The following is a 23825-nucleotide window of genomic DNA, read 5'->3' on the forward strand; positions in this document are numbered from 1 at the left end:
GAAATACAACTAATTTTATGTGTTGATTTTGGATCCTGCAACTTTGATGAATTAGTTCATTAGCTCTAACAATTTTTTTTGTTGATTCTTCAGGGTTTTTTACATATAAAATCTTATCATATGCAAAGAGATAATTTTACTACTTTCTTTCCAATTTGAATGCTTTTTATTTCTTTTTCTTACCTAATTGCCCCAGCTGAAACTTCCAGTACTGTGTTGAATAGAAGTGATGAAAGTGGGCATCCTTATTTTTCCTGATATCAGCAGAAAATCTTTCAGTCTTTCACTGTTGAGTATGTTGTTACCTGTGGGTTTTTCATATATAACCTTTATTGTTTTGAGGAAGTTTCCTTCTGTTTCTAATTTATTAAGTGTTTTTATCATAAAAGAGTGTTGAATATTGTCAAATACTTTTTCTGCATCAACTGAGATGATCATGTCAGTTTTTTCCCCCTTCATTCTATTAACGTGGTGTTTTATATTTATTGATTTTTGTATGTTGAATCACCCCTGTAAATCCTGGAATACATGTCATTTGGTCAAGATGTATAATCCTTTTAATATACTATTGAATTTGCTAGTATTTTGTTAAGGATTTTTGCTTCTATAATCATAAGAAATATTGACCTGCAGCTTTCTTTTCTTGTGGTGTCTTTGGGTTTTGTATCAAGGTAATTTTGACCTTATAGAATGAGAAAAGAAGTGTTTCCTCCTCTTCAACTTTCTGGAAGAGTTTGAGAAGAATTGGTGTTATTTCTTCTTTAAACATTTGATACAATTCACCAGTGAAGCCATCTGATCTGGGCTTTTCTTATTTGGGAGGTTTTTGATTACTTATTTGATCTCCTTACTAGTTACACTTCTATTTGGATCTTCTATTTCTTCTTAAGTCAGTTTGGTAGATTATGTGTTTCTAGGAACTTGTCAATTTCATCTAAGTTACCTAATTTGTTAGTATACAACTGTTCAAAGTATTCTTTTATAATCCTTTTTATTTCTATAAAATCAGTAGTAATATCCCCACTTTCATTTCTGATTTTTTAATTGAGTCATCTCTTTTTTTCTTTAGTCAACCTAGCTAAAGGTTTGTCATCTTATTGATCTTTTCAAAGAGCCATCTTTTGGTTTTGTTGATTTTATCTATTGCTTTTTTTATTCTCTATTTTATTTATCTCCATTCTAACCTTTATTATTTCTTTCTTTCTGTCAGCTTTGGGTTTAGTTTGCTTTTCTTTTTCTAAGTTCTTAAGGTATGCAGTTAAGTTATCATTTGAGATCTTTCTTTTTTTTCAATATATGTGATTGCAGCTATAAGTTTCCCTCCTAACATTGCTTACACTGTATCTCATAAGTTTTGACATATTATGCTTTTGTTTTCATTTGTCTTACGGTATTTTCTAATTCTCCTGTGGTTTTGACCTATTGATTGTTTAAGTGTTCTGTTTAATTTCCACAAATTTGTGAATTTTTCAGTTTTCTTTTGTTATTGATTTCTAGTTTCATTCCATGTAATCAGAAAATGTACTTTGCATTATTTCTTTTTTAAAAATATGTATGTATGTATGTATTTATTTATTTTTGACTGCATTGGGCCTTAGTTGTGGCACACAGGATGTTTCATCATGGTGCACAGGCTTCTCCCTAGTTGTGGCATGCTGGCTCAGTAGTTGTGGTATATGGGCCACATGGCATGTGGGATCTTAGTTCTCCAACGACAGATTGAACCCACATCCACTGCATTGGAAGGCAGATTCTTAAGCAGTGGACCACCAGAGAAGTCCCTGTATTATTTCAATCTTTTAAAATTATTCAGACTCTTTTGTGGCCTAACATATGGTCTATCCCAAAGAATGTTCCATGTGCACTTGAGAAGAATATATTATTGGGTGGGGTATTGAAGTCATCAACTTATCATAAAACTATCTGTCTCTCCCTTCAATTCTGTCAACTTTTGATTCATATATTCTGGGGCCCCTTTGTTGGGTGTGTATATATTTAAAATTGTATCTTCTTGCTATATTGAACCTTTTATCAATATATCATGTCCTTTATTATCTCTTATAAATTTTTGAGTTCAAAATCCATTTTTCTGATAGTAATATAGTCACCAAAGCTCTCTTATGGGTACTGTTTGCATGGGATATATTTTTTATCCTTTTACTTTACTTTTTATCCTTTTACTTTCAACCATTTGTGTCCTTGTATCAGAGTGTGTCTCTTCTAGAAGCATATAGATGGATCCTGTTTTTTTCCTTTTAATCTAATTTGCCAACTTCTCTCTTTCAATAGAAGACTCTAATGCATTTATATTTAATGTGATTACTTATAAAGAAGGATTTACTTCTGCCATTCAGCTATTTGTTTTCTGTGTGTCTTATATGTTTTGTGTTCGTTTCCTCCATTAATGCCTTTTTTGTTTTGCATTTTGTTCATGTTTTGTAGTACGCCTTTTGGATTCCCTTCATCTTGCCTTTTATGTATATTTTAAATTTATTTTCTTAGTGGTCATCTTGGAGCTTACAATTATCACCTTAAATTTATACTAATCTTATTGAATAATACTTAGTAGTATATAAACATGTGTTCCTATACATCTCTGTCCCAACCTCTTTATATTATTATTGTCAAAGATTATGTCTTTATATATTGTATGCTTATTAACATAGCTATATAATTTTAATGAATTTTCCTTTTCATTTATGTAGAAAAAAAAAACTACAAACCAAAAGAAAACTACAATAATACTGGCTTCTATATTTACCTATGAAGTTACCTTTACTAGTTTTCTTTAACATATGTTTTATATCTTCAAGTTACTGTTTAGTGTACTTTATTTGAGGCTGAAGAACTTTCTTTAGCATTTTTATTTATATTTTTATTTATTCATTTGGCTCATTGGGTCTTTGTTGCTGCACACAGGCTTTTCTCTAGCTGCAGCAAGTGGGGGCTACTCTTTGTTGTGGTGCGCGGGCTTCTCATTGTGGTGACTTCTCTTGTTGCAGAGTATGGACTCTAGGGTGCATCGGCTTCAGTAGTTGTGGTGCACAGGCTTAGCTGCTCCACGATATGTGGGATCTTCCCAGGCCAGAGCTCAAACTGGTGTCCCCTGCATTGGCAGGCAGATTCTTAACCGCTGTGCCACCAGGGAAGTCCCTCTTTAGCACTTTTTGTGGGGCAGGTGTACTGGTATTAAATTCCCTCAGCTTCTGTTTATCTTGGAATGTCTTAATTTCTTCTTCATTCTTAAAGATAATTTTGCCAGATATAGAATTCTTAATTGACATTTTCTTTCAGGACTTCACATATATCATTCCACTGTCTTCTGGCCCTCATGATTTCTGGTGAGAAATCAGCTGTTAATCTTATCAAGGATCCCTTGTATGTGATGAGTCACTTATCTCCTGATGCTTTCAGAATTCTCTTTCTGCCTCTAGGTTTTTATAATTTGACTATAATGTGTCTCAGTGTGGATCTCTTCAAGTTTATACTGCTTGGAGTTCATTGAGATTCTTAGATGTGTGTATTCAGATCTTTCATCAGATTTAGGAAGTTTTAGACCATTATTTCTTCAAATATTTTTTCTTCCTCTTTCTCTCTCTTCTTGTGAGATTCATAAAATGCACGTATTGGTATGCTTCATGGGTCCCACAGGTCTCAGCCTCTGTTTGTTTTCCTTCATTCCTTTTTCTTCTGTTCCTCCAACTGGTTAATTTCAAATGTCTTATCTTCAAGTTGACTGATCATTTCTTCTGCTTGCTTAAATCTGCTGTCAGATCTCTTTAGTGAGTTTTTCTTTTCAGTTATTATACTTTTCAGAGCCAGTTATTGTACTTTTCTGTTTTGTTTATTTTTATAATTTCTATCTTTTTATTGATAATCTCATTTTTTTCAAACACGATTTTCCTAATTTCCTTTAGTTCTTTGTCCATGGTTTCTTTTAACTCATTGAACATATTTAAGACTGTTGGTTAACATCTTTGACAAACAATTCCAATGTCTAGGCTCCCTCAGGAATAGTTTATGTCATATTCTTTATTTCCTTTGAGTGAGTCACACTTTTCATTTCTTTGCATGTTTTGTAATTTTTGTTGATTATTGGACATTCTGACTCTTATGTTGTAGTAATTTGGAAGTCTAATTCTGTCACTCTTCAGTCATTACTTGTATTTTACTTGTTGAAGCTGGGAGCCATCCCTTGTGACTCTTCCAAACTATTTTTGCAAAGTGTGTATTCCTTGTTGTGTGTGGCCAGCCAGTTGTTTTCCATTGTCTCTGTTGTCAGCCAGTGACCTGGAAAATATTTCTTTAAATATCTGGCTCACAGGATGAGGTGAGGAGATCCTGTCACTTAAAATTCCTTCTTAGTTGGGAAGCCATTTCAGCCTGTGGGGGCCAAAACATATTGTGCTGGTCCCTTAGTGATGAAAAGCAGCAAATCAGCAACTGAAACACTCAACTCCAGCCTTGGGAGGACAGAGCCTTATTGCCAACCCTGGCTCCAGCAAGTTGCACTGGAAACACATGCCACTGTCCCCACAGCTGCCTGCCCTGGAGATAGTAGCCACTAATGCAAGAAAGCTGAAACTGACTGAAATTTACCTGTCCCTTCATCAAGCTTTTCCTTAGATGTTATGAGTATTCTACTAGACTCAGAGTTCCAAAATAGTTGCTTAAGACAGCTCCTGCTAGCTCAGGTGTTTCAATGGAGATATGGATTCCTGGGGCTTCTGACTTTGCCATCTTTCCTAATGTCACTCTGGCAGAGGGCCTTCTAATACTCAAATATTTAAATATTTGCCTACTTTTCCCATCCAAGGCGAAGCACAGAACTGTGAAGTTTCTCTTCAGCTGGGAACATTGTGTATCACCACTTCATATCTGGAATGAGAGTCAGAGGCAAGTTCTAAGAAAGTGAGATTTTCTTTCCTTAGCACCTAACACAGTGCTGGTAGAAGTAGAGCAGCAAAAAAAAAAAAAATTCTGCTCTACCTTTGTCTAGTGCTTAACCTTTCCAAAGCACATTCATATCTATTCCTCAATTTATCGGGTGTTATTAACCTTATTTTACAGATAAGAAAACTAAGGCCCAGAGGTATCAATTGACTTTCTCAAGGTTACAAAGCAAGTACGTGTTGGAGTCAGGACCCACACCTCAGATTTCTAACTCCAGTTTTGCTACTACTGGCCTATCATTTATTTGGCACAATACTATATTCTCAGCATTGTACTAAATTAGCTTCCTTAATACTTATACTACCCTGTAAGGTAGTTTTTAGGAAATGATCTATGGAACAACACCTGTGAGGAAGCAAGGACAGCAGGGATTAGGCAGGGGGAGCATATGAACTGTGATACACTTGAAATAGTTGGCTCAGGCAATCTCATGGTAAGCACTGAATCTGGGGTGTCCTTTAGAGTTGTTCTGAAAAGGGGTAGGGGAATAACCATTGTACCTCTACACTGACCAGTCATTGATTGCAGGCTGCCCCTAAAGGAGGAATGTTACCTTGGGCAAGGCAGGCTCATGTGGCCTAGGGAATTTCCCAGAGAGGAACATAGATGTGAGCCATCAGCAGCTAATACTCCTAGCAGTTGGGGGAGTATGTACCTCATTCCTAAAGGGGGAACTTAGTGGTGCACAATAATCTCCTTTATAATCCACACTGTTCACTGCTTGGATCCACTTGCTTCATGTAGTAAATTCCTTGGGAAATTTAGAAGGCAAATGAGATGACCATTTGCGTTCTCAAGGTCACAAATGATACTCATCATCTCCCTCCTCTACTCCTTCTAAATTTTCCTCATCTTCAGCTAGCATCTCTGCTGGTCTAGATGGGGTGACTCAGCTCCTTATCCCTTAGGGACTGAGCCCTTGATCACACATGATCATCTCAGGATGCACTTGTCTGTCTACTGTCATAATTGGGTAGGTAAATACCAGAAGATTTCCTAATTGGTCATTTGGATGTCAAAGTAATTTACCCTGCTCCCATCGTGAATAGTAGCCATACCTCATCCTAATGATCAGGGTCAATTACCCTTTACAGGATGGGACTCCTTGTCTTGCCTTCTTGTCTCTTGGTAAAAAGAACCTGAAGTAACTGGGTGGAAGCATAGATTAATGTTTAATGGGATTTTTGCTGTGCCCCTGGTAGAAATATCTCCCGCTTGGGAAAAAAGTCTTTAGATCCACAGAGCCTATTTTTGTGCATAAAGGGAGCATTAATTCCCCAAAGTGAATCACTGAGAGTGATGGTGAGCAGAGTCAATTTTTCTTCCACTGTTTGGTTTCTAGACCGATGTAATCTATGCATTGAAAATACAGAACCATTAGGTCGATGAGTAGGTTGTATATTACATCCATGGGGCCCCATCCTCACAAGGTATTATCTCCAAGTTGGAGCCTCAGCTGTGCTTTCAAAAGGCCATTTCATCACCTTTTCAGGACAAACTTTTTGGTGGGCAGTATATGATGGGTCCCATGGTTCTATGTTCACCACCATACCTCCTTTCCTGTAAAGCAGCTCTCATAGTCGAAGATGATGTGTGAGATCTTGTGTTAAAGCCAAACCCTGTGTAAGCCCTTGAACAATGGTGTTAGCTGAAGCCCTGCAGGCAAGAATGGTAAACCAATAACTGGAACTTGGCCAAATCCAGTTAAGATTAATTCTCTCTCTTTCAGGATGCAAGATATCCAGTGTGTTTATCTTCTCAGGGGATGTCCTGTTTCAGGGGTTTAGCATTGGTCTCTTTTGTTGGTAGGTTGAATGTTTCACAGTGGCAGTCATTAGGGAAAAACTTCATGAGTAAGAGGGAGTCCATGTTACTGGACCCATTCATAGCCTGCTTCCCTGCCACTATGGCTACCCTGCTCATGTACCCTTTGTGCCAGTACTGGAACACATGATGACAGAGGCTGATGTTAACTGATTGAGTCACTTTGTCTACCAGGACTTTTATGCCTCTTTTGTGATAGAAACTCTTGGGTGGGTATTAGGATACAATACAAAGATCTTCACACTTCGTGCCCATTGCCATTTTTCCATCCACACAACTGTTTCCCAGACCTTCTTCTCCCCTATTTTCTAATCTTTCTCCCTCTAGGTCCCAGTCAAACCAGCCAAGCCACTCACCACTGCTCATGAGTCTGTACATATTCTTATTCTATTTCCCATTGAAAGTATGATCAGATGCACTTCCTAAAGCTCTGTGCGTTGGGAAGATTTCCTCTCACTGCTGCCCTTCAGAACCGCCCCTGAATGGGGCTGTAGAGCAGTAGCAGTCCATTAACAACTTGCACTCACAGACGGCACCAACCCACGTGAGCACCGTGCTCAGCCTTTTCCCTCTTCCGTAAGTGAGTCATAAAGGACCGCACCTGCTGCTATTGGTATGAACTGAGGGAAAGTGTCCCAAGCAACAGTGGTGGACAACATGAAAGTCTGAGCCACTTAGCTTGTGCATAACATAGAACTCATGCAGCTTCTCTGTGCTCTCTGGTCCTAGTTGCACCGGATCCCGGGTGTACCACTTCTATCTTATGATCTATTGCTGCTGGGCCTGCCCAAACTTATGACTTAGTAGGTCTGACAGACCCAGCTCAAACAAATGTTTGTGACTACATGGTCATTCGTGCTCCATGGTTAGGTACCTTATCTCTACTGGGGCCCAGGAGCATGACAAGAGTTGATTTTCAAATGGCTGGAATCGTTCAAGGGGGATTGGGGACCCAAGATTTTTTTTTAAAAGGGGGGAAAGTGTCATCAGCTGTAGAAGCAAAAGACAAGACAAAGGCATACAGACCCCAGGGAAATACCCAGTTCCCACACTACTATGGGAGATATTGTCCAGCCCAGGTCCAGGCCCTAGGTTCTTTGTTCTAGCCACCCCCTATTTCTTTGGTATTGTCAGGAGACAAGACTCAGTTCCTGGGTGCTGGTGGAGGAGGGAGAGTAGTTCCAGGGCTTCCTATAACTATTGAGTAAACAATTTGAGCTTAAAATTTTCCCTTTTTTAAATATTTAAAAATAAACAAATCAAACTCCATCCTGCACTGTACACAGCCCTTTTGACTCCCTGACATTGATTTGTGGAAAGAGAGGGGGTGTCAACGTTGGAAGGGCCTCCTCACTTTCTTTCCCCACTTTGGTTTGGCTCCTCCTACTGTGCTGTTGGGCTTGGAGGCTGCAGTGGCCCCAGGGCCCTGCTGAGGAGCTGCAAAGAAGTTCCCGTTGGACACTTAGCCTGGGGGTACTTGAAAGATCTGGCTCAAGAAATCCCGAAGGTCAGCAGGAGGGGCATCTGGGGTAGCTCTCTGCTGCTCACTGGTGCCTGGCATCCGTGAACCAAATGAGATGTGATAGGGGACTCTGTGGGTATCTGGGGAGATTCCCACATGCTGGCATCCAGCCCACTCTGTGATGTCATACACCTTTCCATCCATCAGCGCAAAGTAGGTGATCTTGAGGCCCAACCTGCTTGACTCAGCCCCAAATTCTCCTTCCTCAGCAGGATGCAGCCTATTACACTCAGCACAGTGTCTGGCACTCTCAGGTTCCCGTTCCATTTCAAACCTCCTATGTCTTTCCCTGGCATCGGCTGCACGTGATAGTATTCATTGCTTCTTTGAGGTCATCCTGCAGCTTGGACAGAAACTCATTCACTGACCGGCTCAGCTCATTCTCTGCCATTCGATTCATCTCATATTCCTTCCGTCTTTCAGGGTTGCTGACAATGTCCCAAGCTGCCTGCAAAACCTTGACGGCCTCCTCAGCCCGGGGATGATTATTTTTTGTCAGGATGAACCATCACTGCCAGCTGCCTATAGGCCTTCTTCAGTTCAACATCTGAGGCTGTGGCTTCAACCCCTAACACATGAAAAGGGTTTAGCTCATCCTCAGGAACCCCAGCCATGGTCCACAGTCGAGCCACTTCCTCTTCAGGCTGGCAGTAGCGACCACTAGCTACAGGTGCATTCCCCTGCTTATTCCTCTCTTGACCCAAGGCCAACTCCAGCCAACCCCACTGAACTATTCTTGCCAGCTGCTGCCACGGCCTGCTATCTCTTGGCAGAATCAGGCACTGCTGCCAGGTGGGAGAAGCCAGCCAAGAGAAGAGCCAGGTGGCTTTACCCGTCCGGCCTAACCAGTCACTCAGTGCTACCAGAAACCTCCAGCCCAACTGTAGGCAGCCCAACAAAAGGGCCAGAGCTGGGAGTAGCAAAGCCCCCAGTAGCCTAAGAAAACGGGTGAACAGCCCTACCCCATAGCAAAACCCTTGGCTCAGAAATTGGAACATTACCTGGTCCCAGCCCCCAGCCGCCCTGCCCAGACTCCCACCCAGACACAAAAATGGTCCGGATCACTGCCTTTCAGCTGCCTGTGTGCATGGATGAGATGGCCATAAGTTTCCATGTACTCCCCCACTAATACCAGCAGTTCGATCAGCCTCTAGAAACCTGCCTGTCCAAGCTGACACAGTTCCTCTGCCCCCCACAATCCCAGTCCTCTGTGCTAATCTGCCTGACTCCATTTCCGACCCAGCCGATGTAGACCAGGGGATCTGGGATCGCTGCGTCCACCCTCCCAAGTATCCTCCTTGGCTGGAAAGTGGTGCCGTTGTCTCCGGGGTGCAGGTTTCTTTCCCCTGGGCACACGTGAAAAATCACTGGGAAACTTAAGAGGTTCCTCCTTATCATATTCCTCTTCCAACTCTTCATCTTCCCCCAAAGCGAAGAGCTGTGGTCACTCCTTCCCGGCAGAAGGCAAACTCCTCCCCAGCAGAGGGCCAGGAGGAGCTACGAGAGCAGCTCCCCTGGCTCCGCCTCCTGTTCACTCTCTGCTCAGGACCCAAGATTTTTAAGTGCATTGACTCAGATGTCCTATCTCATGTATTAGGGTCCCATTCTTCCCAACTGGTACCCTGACTTTGTTGTGGCAATCCTGCTGAGGTTGAAAGTTTAATCTCCTCTGGAGCTTTGTTCTTCTTGGAATTAAGTTCTGGAGCTGATCTTCAGTCCTTTCTGCCCTTTGGCTGCAGCAGGGCAATCCCCGGAGAAGGATGCATCTTTGAGCCATTAGTAGCCAACACACCAGGGAACTAGAGGAATGAATGCCTTGTTCCGCAGGGGGATCTTGAAGGTGAACAAGGACTTCCGCTGCAAGCCCTATGAATAAGTACTGAAAAAAATGCCCATTTTACAGCAGAGGAAACTGAGTCTCCGAAGCCACAAAGTAACTTGCTCAAGGCTACACAAATAGTAAATAGTGCCCCATTATTTGAAACTGGTTTGTTCTGAATATTGAGCCAAGAATCTTAACCAACATGTTATATTTCATGAGTGTGTTTGCCAAATATCTCACCTTCAAAAACCTGCTTAGTTACTTGGACAACCCTCAGTTAACTTTTGGATTACTTTCTGTGATAGGCAGAATAACAGCCCTTCCAAATATGCCCATGTTCTTATCCTTAGAACCTGTGTATATGTCACTTACATGACAGAAGGGACTTTGCAGATGTGATTAAGTTAAAGACTTTGAGATGGGGGAGATTTTCCTGTATTATTTGGATGGGTCCAAACTGAATCACATGGGTCCTTAAAGCAGAGAACCTTTCCAGGCTGTGGTCAGAGGGAGATGTGACTACAGAAGGGTCAGAGATCCAGTGTTGCTGACTTTGGAGATGGGGGAAGGAGTCTATGAACCAAGGAATGTGGATGGTCTCTAGAAGCTGGAAAAAACAATGAAATGGATTCTCCCCTCGAGCCTCCAGAAAGAAATGCAGCCTTGCTGACACCTTGATTTTAGCTCAGTGAGACCCATGTCAGACTTCTGGCTTACAGAACTGTAAGATAATAAATTAGTGTTATTTTAAGCTACTAAATTTGTGGCACTTTGTGGCAGCAGTAGAAAATGAATACACCGTCCTTTGAAATTATTCCTGCTTCCCTCCATTTGTGTAGCTCTAAGAGTTGCACAGTGTCAACTGAAAAAAAATTTTTTTACGGGGGTGATGGTTGGACGCCTTGGGAGTATACTAAAAACCACTGACCTGTGCACCTTAAAATAGTGTATGTTGTAGTTTGTGAATTATGTCTCATTTTTTAAAGAAAATACAAGTGCTTCTTAACAGGGTTATCATTAGGAGACAGAGAGAAAGGGTACACAAAACCTTTATAAAACTACAACGTGCCATTTTTAGCGAGGATCAGATATATTAGTTGGGAGTTTCATTGTTGTTGTTGTTTGTTTGTTTATGTTTTAGTGGAAAGTAACAGAAACCTAACCTGAGACTTTACTGATTCACATAACTAAATCACAGGATGCCATAGGCCTGGAACTAGAGATTCCAAGGGGGCCACGTTCTCTCCACTTCTCATCTTGGCTTTTCTTCTTTTTTAATTTAATTAACTAATTAATCAATTTTATTGAGGTATAGTTGATCTACAATATTATATGTTTCAGATGTACAGCATAGTGATTCACAATTTTTAGACTGTACTCCATTTATAGTTATTATAAAATATTGGCTATATTCCCTGTGCTGTACAATACATCCTTGCAGCTTATTTATTTGATACATAGTAGTTTGTTCCTCTTAATCTCCTGCCCCAATCTCGTCCCTCCCCACTTCCCTCTCCTCATGATAACCACTAGCTTCTTCTCTATATATGTGAGTCTGTTTCTTTTTGTTATATTTGCTAGTTGTGTTATTTTTTAGATTCCTTGTATAAGTGATAACATACAGTATTTGTCTTCATCTATCTGACTTATTTCACGAAGCATAATACCCTCCAGGTCCAACCACGTTGTTGCAAATGGCAAAATTTCATTTTTTAAAATGGTTGATTAGTATTCCATTGTGTAGATACATACCGCATCTTCTTTATCCATTCCTCTGTTGATGGACACTTAGGTTGCTTCCATATCTTGGCAATTGTAAGTAATGCTGCTATGAACATTGAGGTGCATGTATCTTTTCAAATTAGTGTTTTCATTTTCTTCAGATATATACCCAGGATTAGAATTGCTGGATCATATGGTAGTTCTATTTTTATTTTTTTGAGGAACTTCCATACTATTTTCCACAGTGGCTGCATCGAGTTACATTCCCACCAACAGTGTGTGAGGGTTCCCTTTTCTCCGCACCCTCACTGATATTTATTATTTGTGTTCTATTTGATGATAGTCATCCTGACAAGTGTGAGGTAATATCTCATTGTGGTTTTGATTTCATTCCTCTGATGATTAGTGATGTTGAGCATTTTTTCATGTGCCTGTTGGCCATCTATATGTCTTCCTTGGAAAAATGTCTATTCAGGTCTTCTGCCCATTTTTTAATCAGGTTGTTTTTTTGATATTGAGTTGTATGAGCTGTTTATATATTTTGGATATTAACCTAGAAGTAGAATCAGATGTACACCTTGAAGCTGACTCTGTTTGTCCTATGAGAGTCCCTTGAGTTGTAGGGAGAATAGACATCCATTTTCTGGGACAACTCAGGGTGTAATAGGACCTTCTGTTTGTGGGATTTGGCAAAAACTGTGTCTCTGAGTCAAAGTTCTCTACACAGACAGGTACAGAGGGACACACACTCCTTCCTCAGCTGCATAATTGGAAGTGAGGGAGATTTGGGAGGACCAACAACGTGGTCCTGATAATCTCAGTGGCAGGGAAGGGCAGTGATTCCATTTAAATAAAATTACCTTATGCAAAGGGATATTCTAGACTGGGCACCACATTCAACGTAAGCCCCTAGGAGTTTTTATGGGAAGGAATGATTTTTGCCTTGGTTTGTGGCTCGTTCTAGTAGCTTTTTCTGGTGCAGTGCTTTGAGGCACAGTGGCTGAAATGGTAGAGGGTGTCAACTAAAAAGAATTGTGACATTAGCAATCTCCTAGGTGGGTAGCCCTGACTGAAGCTTGGGCAACATCAGTGGTACCTCTGCATCACTCCCAGGTGGCTTTACAGAGCAAAACCAGTTTCCAACAGTGCCACCTCATGGCAGTAAGAACAATGACAGTGGCCGGGCTAGTAGACTCCACTCTTGGTCTGGACTTGACTACCTACTTTGGGACCTCAAGTAAGTCCCTGGGGGCGGGGAGATGTGTGGAAAGAAAGGCCTCAAGAGGAAGCTGGCTGAAACTCTGTGCCTGTTGGCATTCCTGATATGAAATGAATCCCTTGCTTTATCCTCTCTAATCTTCTACTGGCTGTGAATTTTCTGCTGGAACCTTCAGAGCCCATCCAATTGGGGAGGAGGTGAATTGCGAAGGAATCAGAAGGAAGGAACAGCAAAGGCAAAGGTCTGGAGGCATGGTGCTTTTAGGGAATGATGAGGTGAGTTGGCTGAGGGGGAAAAAGGGCCGTGGAAGATGGAGATGGAAGTAAGAGTAGGGGTATACCTTGCATGCCATCACAAGAAAGAAGACCTTTTCCAAAACCCATGATGGTTTTGAAGCAAGACATGGACTTGGTCTAGGTCTGACCTACAACCATGGCAGCAGCCAGACTGCACAGATCAGGTTTGAAATTTGTTTGTAAGGTAGAGTCAGCAGTTTGTGAGGCAGAACAGGAAGAGAAAGTATCTGTCAGACTTCAGAGAGGTCTCCATTCACCCCCTCAGGGAACAAAGTGTCAGTTTACCCCCGGGGTCCCCCACTAGGCTCATTAAGAAGTCTGAAAAAAAAAATTTAGGGCTTCCCTGGTGGCGCAGTGGTTGAGAGTCCGCCTGCCCCGATGCAGGGGACACGGGTTCGTGCCCCGGTCCGGGAAGATCCCACATGCCGCGGAGCGGCTGGGCCCATGAGCCATGGCTGCTGAGCCTGCGCGTCCGGAGCCTGTGCTCTGCAACGGGAGAGGCCACAACAGTGAGAGGCCCGCGTACCGCAAAAAAAAAAAAAAAGAAGTCTGAGTGGGACCCCATGCAGAGCCTACGTTTCTTTAAAAATACCAAGCACAGTCGGGCTCAGTGGCGCAATGGATAGCGCATTGGACTTCTAAAAATACCAAGCACAGATAGGAAGCATCCATTCTGAGGTGGGGTAGGGGGAGGACAAAGGCTTCCTGAGCTCCCAGAATAAGGACTGACTTAGGGCTTCTACCCTGACTCTCAAAATACGGGCTACGGAAGAGTCTTTGGAATGGGGGGTAAGGCATCTGTTCTACCCTGGAATCTGGGGGATCTGAATCTATCCTCATCACTACACCCCTACTTTCTGCACTGGGTCTTGATCCACACCCTGACCACGACTTCCTCATCTGGGCCCAGACATTAGTATCCCTTGTAGATCATCAGGTGGGTCTCTCTGACTTATATAAGTTAGCCCCTACCCCAGGCATTGCATTTTTTCTACCTCCTCAGCTCAGCTTCTTCAAGACTGACTGATCGTCTGACCTCCACTCTCCTTTCCTACATCCTCCTTCCTTGGCAACACATGCATGCCCTCCTACCAGTTCTGGAAAATCCTGGCCAGAAAGAGATGACACAGATGTGAAACAATACACGTGCCAGTCCCTTTTGCAACGGCTGCTGAGAGCCCGAGCTGGGACCAGCGACCCAGATTTAGTCTCACTTGTACATCCCGCTCACCCTGGGAGCTCTCTGTGTTTCCGCATCCTTATCTGTGAAATGAACCTTATGTTGCCCTACCTTTCACAGAGCAGTCGGGAGAATCAAGCAAGGGAATATTTCTGAAAGTGACATACTTCTGTAAGCTCTTGTTATTTCCACTTCCAGGTATGGGTTCTTTTAAATTACAAGAGTCTAAAAGTCCATTTGTCTCTAAAGTAAGTCCTTTTCTGTAACAAAAACTAATTAAAGTCCTTTACCTAACCTTATTACTTATTTCTGCCCATTTGAGCATCTTTCTGTTTAAAAGGTTTTGGCTGTGCTTTTCAGTTCCTTCGCAGCACATAAGGTAATTTCCAGCTTTCAGCTTCATTCTAGGGGCAAAGCCACCCCACCATTTCCTCAATAGTGGTAGCTGTTGTAGCTGGTTCACTCAGAAGTTTTGAAAATGTAGGGATGAAAGCATTGAAAAAGAGGTTCGAACCATGGTTCATTCATTCACTTAATAAACATTCACTCGGTGGGAAATATGCGGTAGGTGGTAAACTGCATGACAGTGTCTTTGCATGCTTGTTTATTGATGGGATATGTTTGTTTAGTATACGTATTTTTTGTTTAATTTATGTTTGTTTAATGGCTGAATGACAAACCCCTTCCTTCACTTTCTTAGGTTTCCCTGGCTGGAGCCCTGGTTTCTCTGATAATCACAGTATATAAAAGCACGTGTGCACTCACTGCTCCTGCACAGTGCTCAGTGCTGTGCATTTAATTCTCACAGTAACTGACTGTGGTGGGTGCTATTGTCATTGCCATGTTTTACAGTTGGGGAAACTGAGGCTTAGGTTGCCACTGGCTTAAGTACCACGTGAGTCCAGGAGTTATGTTCCATCCACAGAACGGCACATTGCAGGAAGCTGGTGAGCGGTTTAATCTGTAAGTAGATCTGACACAAAGCAGGATAATTTTTGGAGACATTAATCCTCATTTCCCTCTTTCCTGCTCCCATTTAATGGCTTGGTTATTTCTTGTCCTGGGGAAAGTTTAACATAGAGCAGGCAGTGCAGAAAGACTGGTTTCTTCTCTTGCTTTGTTTTCTACTGGCTGAAATCCAGATGGTGTGCTCCCAACTCTGAGCAGAGTTTCAGGCAAAAGGGCTATAAAGTATCATTTTCGTTCTGCCCTTGATAGAGTGATCACTTTAGCAATTTTAATATTTCAAGAAATGACCTACTGATGCTGACATACTTGCATTTTTTCCCCTCCAACCCAATTATTTCAAGTGGAGGAAAATCTACTGTAAAAAATATGAAGGTTGCAAAAAAACAAAAAATGAAGTGACCCATCAGAGCTATTACCAATACAATGAAGGCCTTGAATAAAATCATTAAAAATGAAATTGAAAAAATACTTCTGCAGATCTGCTGAGATCATTATCATAAATACAATATACATGCAAGTTTTGCAAAATAGGTTCTTCATTAATTTTATTTTGACAATTCCCATCTTTATCTCTATGGTAGAATGTCTTTCTGCATATTAAAAATTAAAAGCCATTTAAGTAACACAATGGGATAGCCATGATTAATAGAGCTAGTGCTGTTGACCATGGAAGCTAAAGCAATTGAAAAAAATGGAAGTAGTAACACATTTATAATTTTGCTAATGTCACAGTACAAAGAAGAATATTTTAAGTTTAAAATATTTTAAAAATGTTAAAATTTGCTTGTAAAGGCAACGTCTTTAGTCTTTGTCAAGTTTTTCCTTAAAGTTTAAGATTTCATATTTGTATATATAGTTTTTGTTTATCAAAATGAGTGCCATTTTATGAATAAAGTTATGTAGTATTTACTTATACAAAAATAAGCTCTCTGTTGTCCATAGGAAAGTTTGGATCCTGTTCTACAAGAATATAGGAACCTGGATATATTTTTCTAATTCTGAATAAGGCTCAGAGTTCATTGTAATTGGAGTAGGTAACTGTGCTCTAAGTTTCAGGAATTTAAGTAATTTAAGGAAATGTGAATAGTGGTCATGTGGAAAAATACTTAGATGATTTGAATTTGGTAATATTGAATACTTCAAGATATATAATTCAGGCTGATTTTCCTTTTTGTTTCTTACCAGGGTAAAATATTATTATTTAGTCAATAATGAACACAGGTTGATATTCGAAAATATTGGCCCATTTATGGCTCACTGTATGTGTCTGTGTAATGAGAAGAACTGGCAGGGGAGGGGTCTTATGATACCTTGGAGGCACCATGTGATACAGAGGACAGATCAAGGTCATGTGACTTAGCTTCTCTAGCCTTCAATGTGCTCATCTGTAAAGTGGGGATGGTAAGTAAGGCCTACCTAGAAGAATGGAGACAGTGCATGCAAAGTGCCTGGCATGTAGTATGGGTTCAATATTATTTTGATTTTATTATTATTCCGGATGAGAGTCTATCTTAGCATAGGCTGTTATGCCCTATAGTTACGTTACTTATGTGATAGCTCAAATAAAATTATTATTTTTTGAATTGCACCCAGTTCAAACAAATGTGAAGGATTGCTGAAGGCATTTGTTTAACTTACTGTTGAGAATAGCAATTTATTTAACTCGATATCACGCAAGTATACTTTTGATCAGATGACTTCAATGTCCTCTTAAATTCAAGTATTTTGAATTTAAAATAGTTTTGAAACTATTTTTAAAATAGAAGATAAGAGACTAGCTCTTGAAATTGTAAAATTGAGTGATATGCATATAATTCAAAACTATGATCTGGAGACTTTTTTATGGGATTTTAGGAGACTTACATTTTGTGCTCTTCTCTGTTGTGGTTTGAAATACCACAAAATGTGAAACTTTGCATCTACCCCTAACCTTTCCTTCTTCCTTCTAGCTCAAGACTAGTGACTGCACCAAGGATCCCAACCCCTCTCCTAAGAACCAGGGTAGCAGGGAGACCTTAACTTCCACTCTCAAATCCCTAACTAGGTAACATCCTGATTTTCTCTTTCTCAGAGCCAAACTTTTCAGGGTGGTTAGTACTTTCTCCACAGTCTCGACAAGTTGCCATCATGTTCACTGCTCAACCCACTTTATTCTGGCTTTTATATCTATCATTTCAACAACTTTTCTAACAGTTACCACTGACTTCCATGACACTAATTCCAAGAAACACATTTTATACTTGGTCCTTGTTGTCTCAGGAGCGCTTGACATCCATCTTTCTTTTCACGTGTTTCAACACTCCTTGTAGGCCATAACCCTTGGTGCTCCTGGTTTCCCTCATACCTCTCTGCTGACTCCTTTTCCTCCTCTGGAGCCTCACACTTCTCTACCCAGTTTTTAAAATATTGGAATTACTCAAGGTAACAGAGCAACACGATTAGACACATTCATTCAAAAGTCTCCCCGATTCACTGGTTGTGTCATTCAAAGGGACTGGGGAGAATAGTGCAACTGCTGTGTCATACAGGTGATGAGGAAAGGAGAAAGGACCTTGAAATTCTCAGTCTGGTGATAAGGGGCTTAGGGCAAGCCCCTTTCCCTTTTTCGGATTTAATTTCCTTATTTGGAAGACAGGACAAGGTCTAGATAATCCATGTACGTCCTTCCAGTTGTAGCATTTATCCATTATACTGTATCTCTTTGCTTATCAATCTGTCCCCTCCACCAGATTGTGAGCTGTCCCAGGGAAAGGCCACCCCTTTATTCACCTTTGTATCCTGGCATTGCTCAGCACTAGCTGGTATACAGGAGGCAGCAGTGAGTGTGGGGACTGAGTCTATACCTCCTTCCGGAACATTTCCATTCTCTTACCTCCAGGCTCTTGCGGGAGAAAATAATGGAAATATGAGTCCTTGGCCCTCTGTATGGAATCTGCTATGTAAATTCTATTGGTTCCTGTCTTTTAACAACTTGCTTGCCCATGCCCTCAACATTAACAATAGCAGCTGTTCCAGATCGCCACTCTGCTCAGGCACTCAATCCTCCCTGCCCCTGCCAGGGCAGATGACGCCTCCGAATCCTCTAAGAAAATTGAGGTTATTTGGCATCAGAAATCGAATCTGCCCACTCCCTTCCCCTTTCTTGTCTCTTATACTTCTAACGTGTTGGTCTTCCCAGTTGGACCCCTTCACAAACTACAACTACTGTTTTAAATTAAGAGCAGAACAAAGTGATTTCTACCTAGCCTCAATACGTTCATAAAAATGTCCATCTATGAAGTTTTGAGCCCCATCCCATCCAGCTCATCCATTCTATTCAGTGCCCATTCACCCCCTGACCCCATTTTTTCTCTCTTACTGCCCCTCTCTCAGCACTTTTCAGCACCATCTCCCTTATGAACAAACACCAGGCTCCCTGTCATGAAAACAGCCGTCATTTTAATTTAGTCTTCCTCTTCTCAGCTCCTTTCCCCACTCCCTGCCCTATGTTTATTCTCTTAGTATACAAACTCCTTGACCTGCAATGTCTCCATTTCTTTGTTGCCCCCTTGCTTTGGAGATCATTTCTATATTCCTCATTCTGCTCTTTCCTAAGTCTCCCCCTTCTCCCATACGTCTTCTTAGTTCAAGTAAATTAAATAACTGTAAAACATCTACTGTGTGCCAAGCCCAAATCTGAGCTCCAAGGGAATCCAAGAGATGAAAAAAACAATGTTTGAATCACCATAGAGTTTCAAAACCTAATTAGGAAGACAAGTTGTATATACAAAGAGATACATAAAGAGGCTGCGTAGGATTGCTGATTGTGGAATGAATAGTAAATGAAACCATGAACAAAGTGTCAAATGAGAGCTATAAAAATGAATGCTTTAACTGTTCACAGGATAGATTCCCATGGGCGGGTGGTGGTTAGAGAAGCATTTATAGAGGAGGTGAGTCATGAACATGGTTTTGAGAAGAGCACGAGACACACAGGACAGGAGTTGGGGGGTGTTGGGGAGGGTGGTGTTAGGAATATTGATTCTTCTTCCTTTGTCTATCTCAATGAATAGAAACATAGGGATCGTCCTAGATTTCTTCCCTACTGTGCCCACATCCAGCCAGTTACCAATTCCCATCAAAAATACACTCCAATATTTCTCCCACTCATTCTGCCTCTCTGTCCCATGAAATTCCCAGTCCAGGCCATCATCACGTCTTATCTGAATACTACAATAGCATTTGAACTGGTCTCTTAGTTCAGGTCTTATACCCCCTATACACACACATAATTTGCTTCCATAAGTGTTAAGATCCTGGGACGTGGATTCCTGAAACTGCCTCCTTACCCTCTGATGTCCTTGAGCAAATTGCATCATCTCTCTGTGTCCCAGTTTCCATATATGTAAAATGAGGATAAGTAAAATGCTAATACCAACCTCAAATTTTTAATTTGAGAATTAAATGAGCTACTACATATAAATCACTTTAGAACAGTACTTGGCACTTAGTCGGCACACAATGAATATTTACCTGCTATTATTAACCAAATAGTCATCAGGGTGCTCTACTATCTAAACATGTAACTTTCCATCTTAAATCCCTTCAGTGGCCTTAGTAAAGTCTGAAATCCTTACCTGGACCCGCCAAGCATCATTATCTGTGTTGCTGGGGGCTTTTTCAATGTCCCCTGTCCCCTGTATTGCAGCTGAGGAAATTTAATTCGGTGGACATTTGCATATGAATGCCAAGAGAAGGAAGGGATCGCTTCCCTAAAATGGGATTTTTGAGTCGCAGTAAGTATGGTAAGCCTTTCTTTGGCCAGAATAAATAATTTTCTAAATTCCTGTATCTCCCACTGCTGGAGTGGGTTGTAGATCTTTGCTCTCAATTAGAGGTAGAAAGAACACAGGTAATATCATGAGGAAAGTTTCTACTACATGAAATGGAGGTTGTGGAAAATCCACCTCTTCCAGGCTGGTGGGCTGAGGCAAGAATGGGCAGAGGCCAGGAAGCCAGTGTTCAGGAGAGTAACTGATTTCTCCCACCGAGGTGCAGATCCGGGGAGGGGGAGTTTTGGATAGATGAGGGAAAAGTTGAGAGCACAGAGTTCCTTTTTGGGAGGAACCAGAGTGAAAATGGCAGTGAAGCAGAAAGAAGGCCTGAGCTAACACCCTCAAGCCTCTTTTCGGTTCCAGGGTATATTGTAAAAAGCCCCAAAGTTCCTTTGTTTTCCAAGGAAGGACATGAAATGCAGCTGAGGGACTGGCCAGGTCTCAGAGGGATAACACCTCCAGCAAGAGCCTGGGTATGACTGGGTCAGCTAAGGTGTCCTCAGGCCCTGACCTTGCCGAGAGAAGTAACTAGAAGTTCACCAACCCAGGGACCAGACAAGACTAGATCTCACGAAGCTTAGACTAGCCAGGACCCTAGGCATGGATCTGAGGTCTTCAGCCCGGCCACCATGATGCAGGCTTATGAAGGCCACCATACCCTCATCATGATTTGGGGAAAGAGCAGGACACAGAAAAAGAATCTGAAAAACGAAAATGCCATGAGTCTCCCAGGAGAGACTGTATAAACCAGAAGATGCTGAGACACTGTCAAATAGCAACTTCTAGCTGAGGGATGGAGGTAGGCAGGAGGTGGGAAGATCTGGAGAAGAGGGAGCTGAAATACTTCATGGGTGCTGCACGATGGATTCAAAGGGCCAGCACTCGGTCCAGATGAAGTCATCCTTACTGGAGTGTGTCTTAACTATTACCCTGCCAAGTGAAATCTGGCTCCAGAGACTGGGGTTCCCAACCTGAGGAGTGCAAGGCAGTGAGGAGAGGAGAGCAGGGAGTTGTAGCAGAGACTGGGTTTATTGTTCTGGGCTATAAATCCAACACCTTACATGTGCCTGTTTTAGCATAAATCAATGAATGAATAAAAGAATTCTGGGCAATGTGTAAAAAGCAGGCTGGGAGTGGGGGACAGCAGCTTGGGAAGTTAGGTCCTTTGGGTCCTAGTTTACCATCTGATAGGTAATAAGTACTAAAAACTCATCACTTTCTAATTATTTTACTATATTTTACCATTATCTATAATAATAGATAAGCTTGAGATTAATTACGTCTCTTGTATCCAGGGCTGGCTTCATGGGCGTCACACGGGGCTCTGCACTCAAAAGGGTGCTTGGTTTAATGCTCTGCTGTCATCAACTTGAAATTGTTAATGCATTTTTAACAAGGGGCCCCACGTTTTCATTTTGTGCTGTGGGACCCACAAATCTTGCAGCGGGTCCTTCTTGTGTCCGTGTGGGGGAAATACTGTATGATGGTAGCTACTTTGCATCTCTTCCCAGCTGAGTGTTCTGGGTCCTCTGCTGGCAGGCTTGAAATAGGACATGGTAGACATTGGCAAGCACCAGAAATCAGAGTGAGAACCAGTTGTAAAACATTTACCAGCGCACCACTGCACAGGCCACGCTCTTCAGGCCTAGTGATCATACACACCCACTACCAGCCCCCAGACACCTGTGGGGTTTGATAGCATTTCAGTGGGAAAGAAGTTCTCTTTTTCAGAGCAGTTTACTAGTCTTTTGTGGCAAAGAAGAAAAACAACGACCTCAGCTTTGGCATTATTTCAAAACTTAAATGCAGACCTTCCGTGATTGAAAACTGTCACAGTTGAATTATGACACTCCATGAGAAGAAAGTGTCCTGAACGAAAGTCGGCACCAATTGATAAAAGGGCTAGAAATCCAGGAACTCACGCCTGCCTCTCCGGCCAAGCCAGAGCTGCCCTTCCCACCGCTCCTGCTTTCTCCGGGGGAAGCGGGGATCTTGCCCGAGGGCTCAGAGATGCGGTGCGCTGGCTTTGTCCTGGAGTGAGTGGATGGATCCTCCCCCAAGAGCCAGGCTACAGAAAGCTCCCCCCGCAATCCGCGCAGCGCAGAGCGATGGAATTCTCCTGGCGCGAGGCGCACTGGGCAAGGCCCTTTGACCTGGCATTGGTGTTCTGCTTGGCCCCGAGGCTGCTGCAGGCCGTCAAGCTCTACCTGCAGAGGCATCGGCTGCGTCGAGACCTGCGCCCCTTCCCCTGGCCCCCCACCCACTGGTTCTACGGGCATCACAAGGTAGATAGAGGGAAGGGAGGGGTGAAGGAGGATGCTGGAAACTGGGCGGACAGAGAAGTGGTTGTTTCCTTCCCTTACTCCCATCCCTCCCATCCCTCCGTCCTGCACAGACCTCTCCTGCCCCACCTGTGGCTCTCGGCATTTTCATTACTCCAGACTTGTTTTCTCACAGCCCTCCAGGGAAATGGAAACACCCTAGAGCCACTAGAAAGGAAGTTTGGGGGGCTGGGAGGGGGTTATTTAAAGACACAATACGAAAAAAGAAGGCTCTGGTGTAATTCAGGTCTAATTGCTTCACCCGTCTCTTGCATTTATGTACTGTGTTTTAAAAAGCCTTCCGCATATACTGCTAAAAATAGTCGGTTATACTAAATAATACTTGTTAAGTGCAGAAGATACACAAAATTGGACACAGTAGTTGCCACCCTTAGTCCTTTCCAACCAGAGATTCTTGTGAAGTAGGGAGCAGCCCCAGCCAATCACACAAAAAATATTGACTAATTGGAATTTGTAAAGTAGAGAGAGACTCCTTACCTTTTCTTCTCTCCTGTTCTCTAAATCCACTCCCCACCCATTCCTTGTTTTATTCATTCAACCAACTTTGAGTGGCAGTTGTGTGATAGGTGCTAAGATTACAAAGAGAAGACAGATGCCTGCCCTCAAGGGGCCCAAGTCAGATGTATACTTAGACCACAAAGGGAAAATGAAAATACAGGGTAATGAGTGCATTGGCAGAGGCCTAGGGACAAGGCAATCTTGGAGGGAAGTATATATCTCTACCTAGAGGAGAAGAAGTTCTATGAAAGGCTGAGCAGAATCTTAAAGGATGGGTGGGTGGAGAGGGTGTTCCCAGCAGACCTATTGTGTGATCTTTTGGCTCCCCCACTCCTAGTCCCTCTTCCCTAAAGCAACCACTTTCCCTTCTTTTATCTGTTTATTTAAATCCTTACCTGTAAGATAATACTGGGTTGGCCAAAATGTTTGTTTGGGTTTTTATATACGCTCTTACAGAAAAACCTGAATGAACTTTTTGGCCAACCCAATATTACTACATTGCATTTCTTAATTTAATAATTTTAGTTATCCATCTATTAACTACCTTATGATGAGTAATCACTTACACCCATCTTTTACTGTCCCAATATAGTGATATTGTATTTTTTATTAAATAGAAAAATTATTATTTATATTCTTTTGATTATGTAAATGTTATTTATCA

The 23825-nt window shown here is 41.9% G+C and overlaps 1 pseudogene; it reads right to left on the reverse strand.

Annotated features, from left to right (window-relative positions):
- Positions 1 to 8090: 8090 nt before the first annotated feature.
- LOC132431904 (dnaJ homolog subfamily C member 14 pseudogene) lies at positions 8091 to 13763 on the reverse strand (annotated as a pseudogene).
- Positions 13764 to 23825: the final 10062 nt, after the last annotated feature.

This window comes from Delphinus delphis, chromosome 1, assembly GCF_949987515.2.
Source record: "Delphinus delphis chromosome 1, mDelDel1.2, whole genome shotgun sequence".
Taxonomy (NCBI): Eukaryota; Metazoa; Chordata; class Mammalia; order Artiodactyla; family Delphinidae; genus Delphinus; species Delphinus delphis.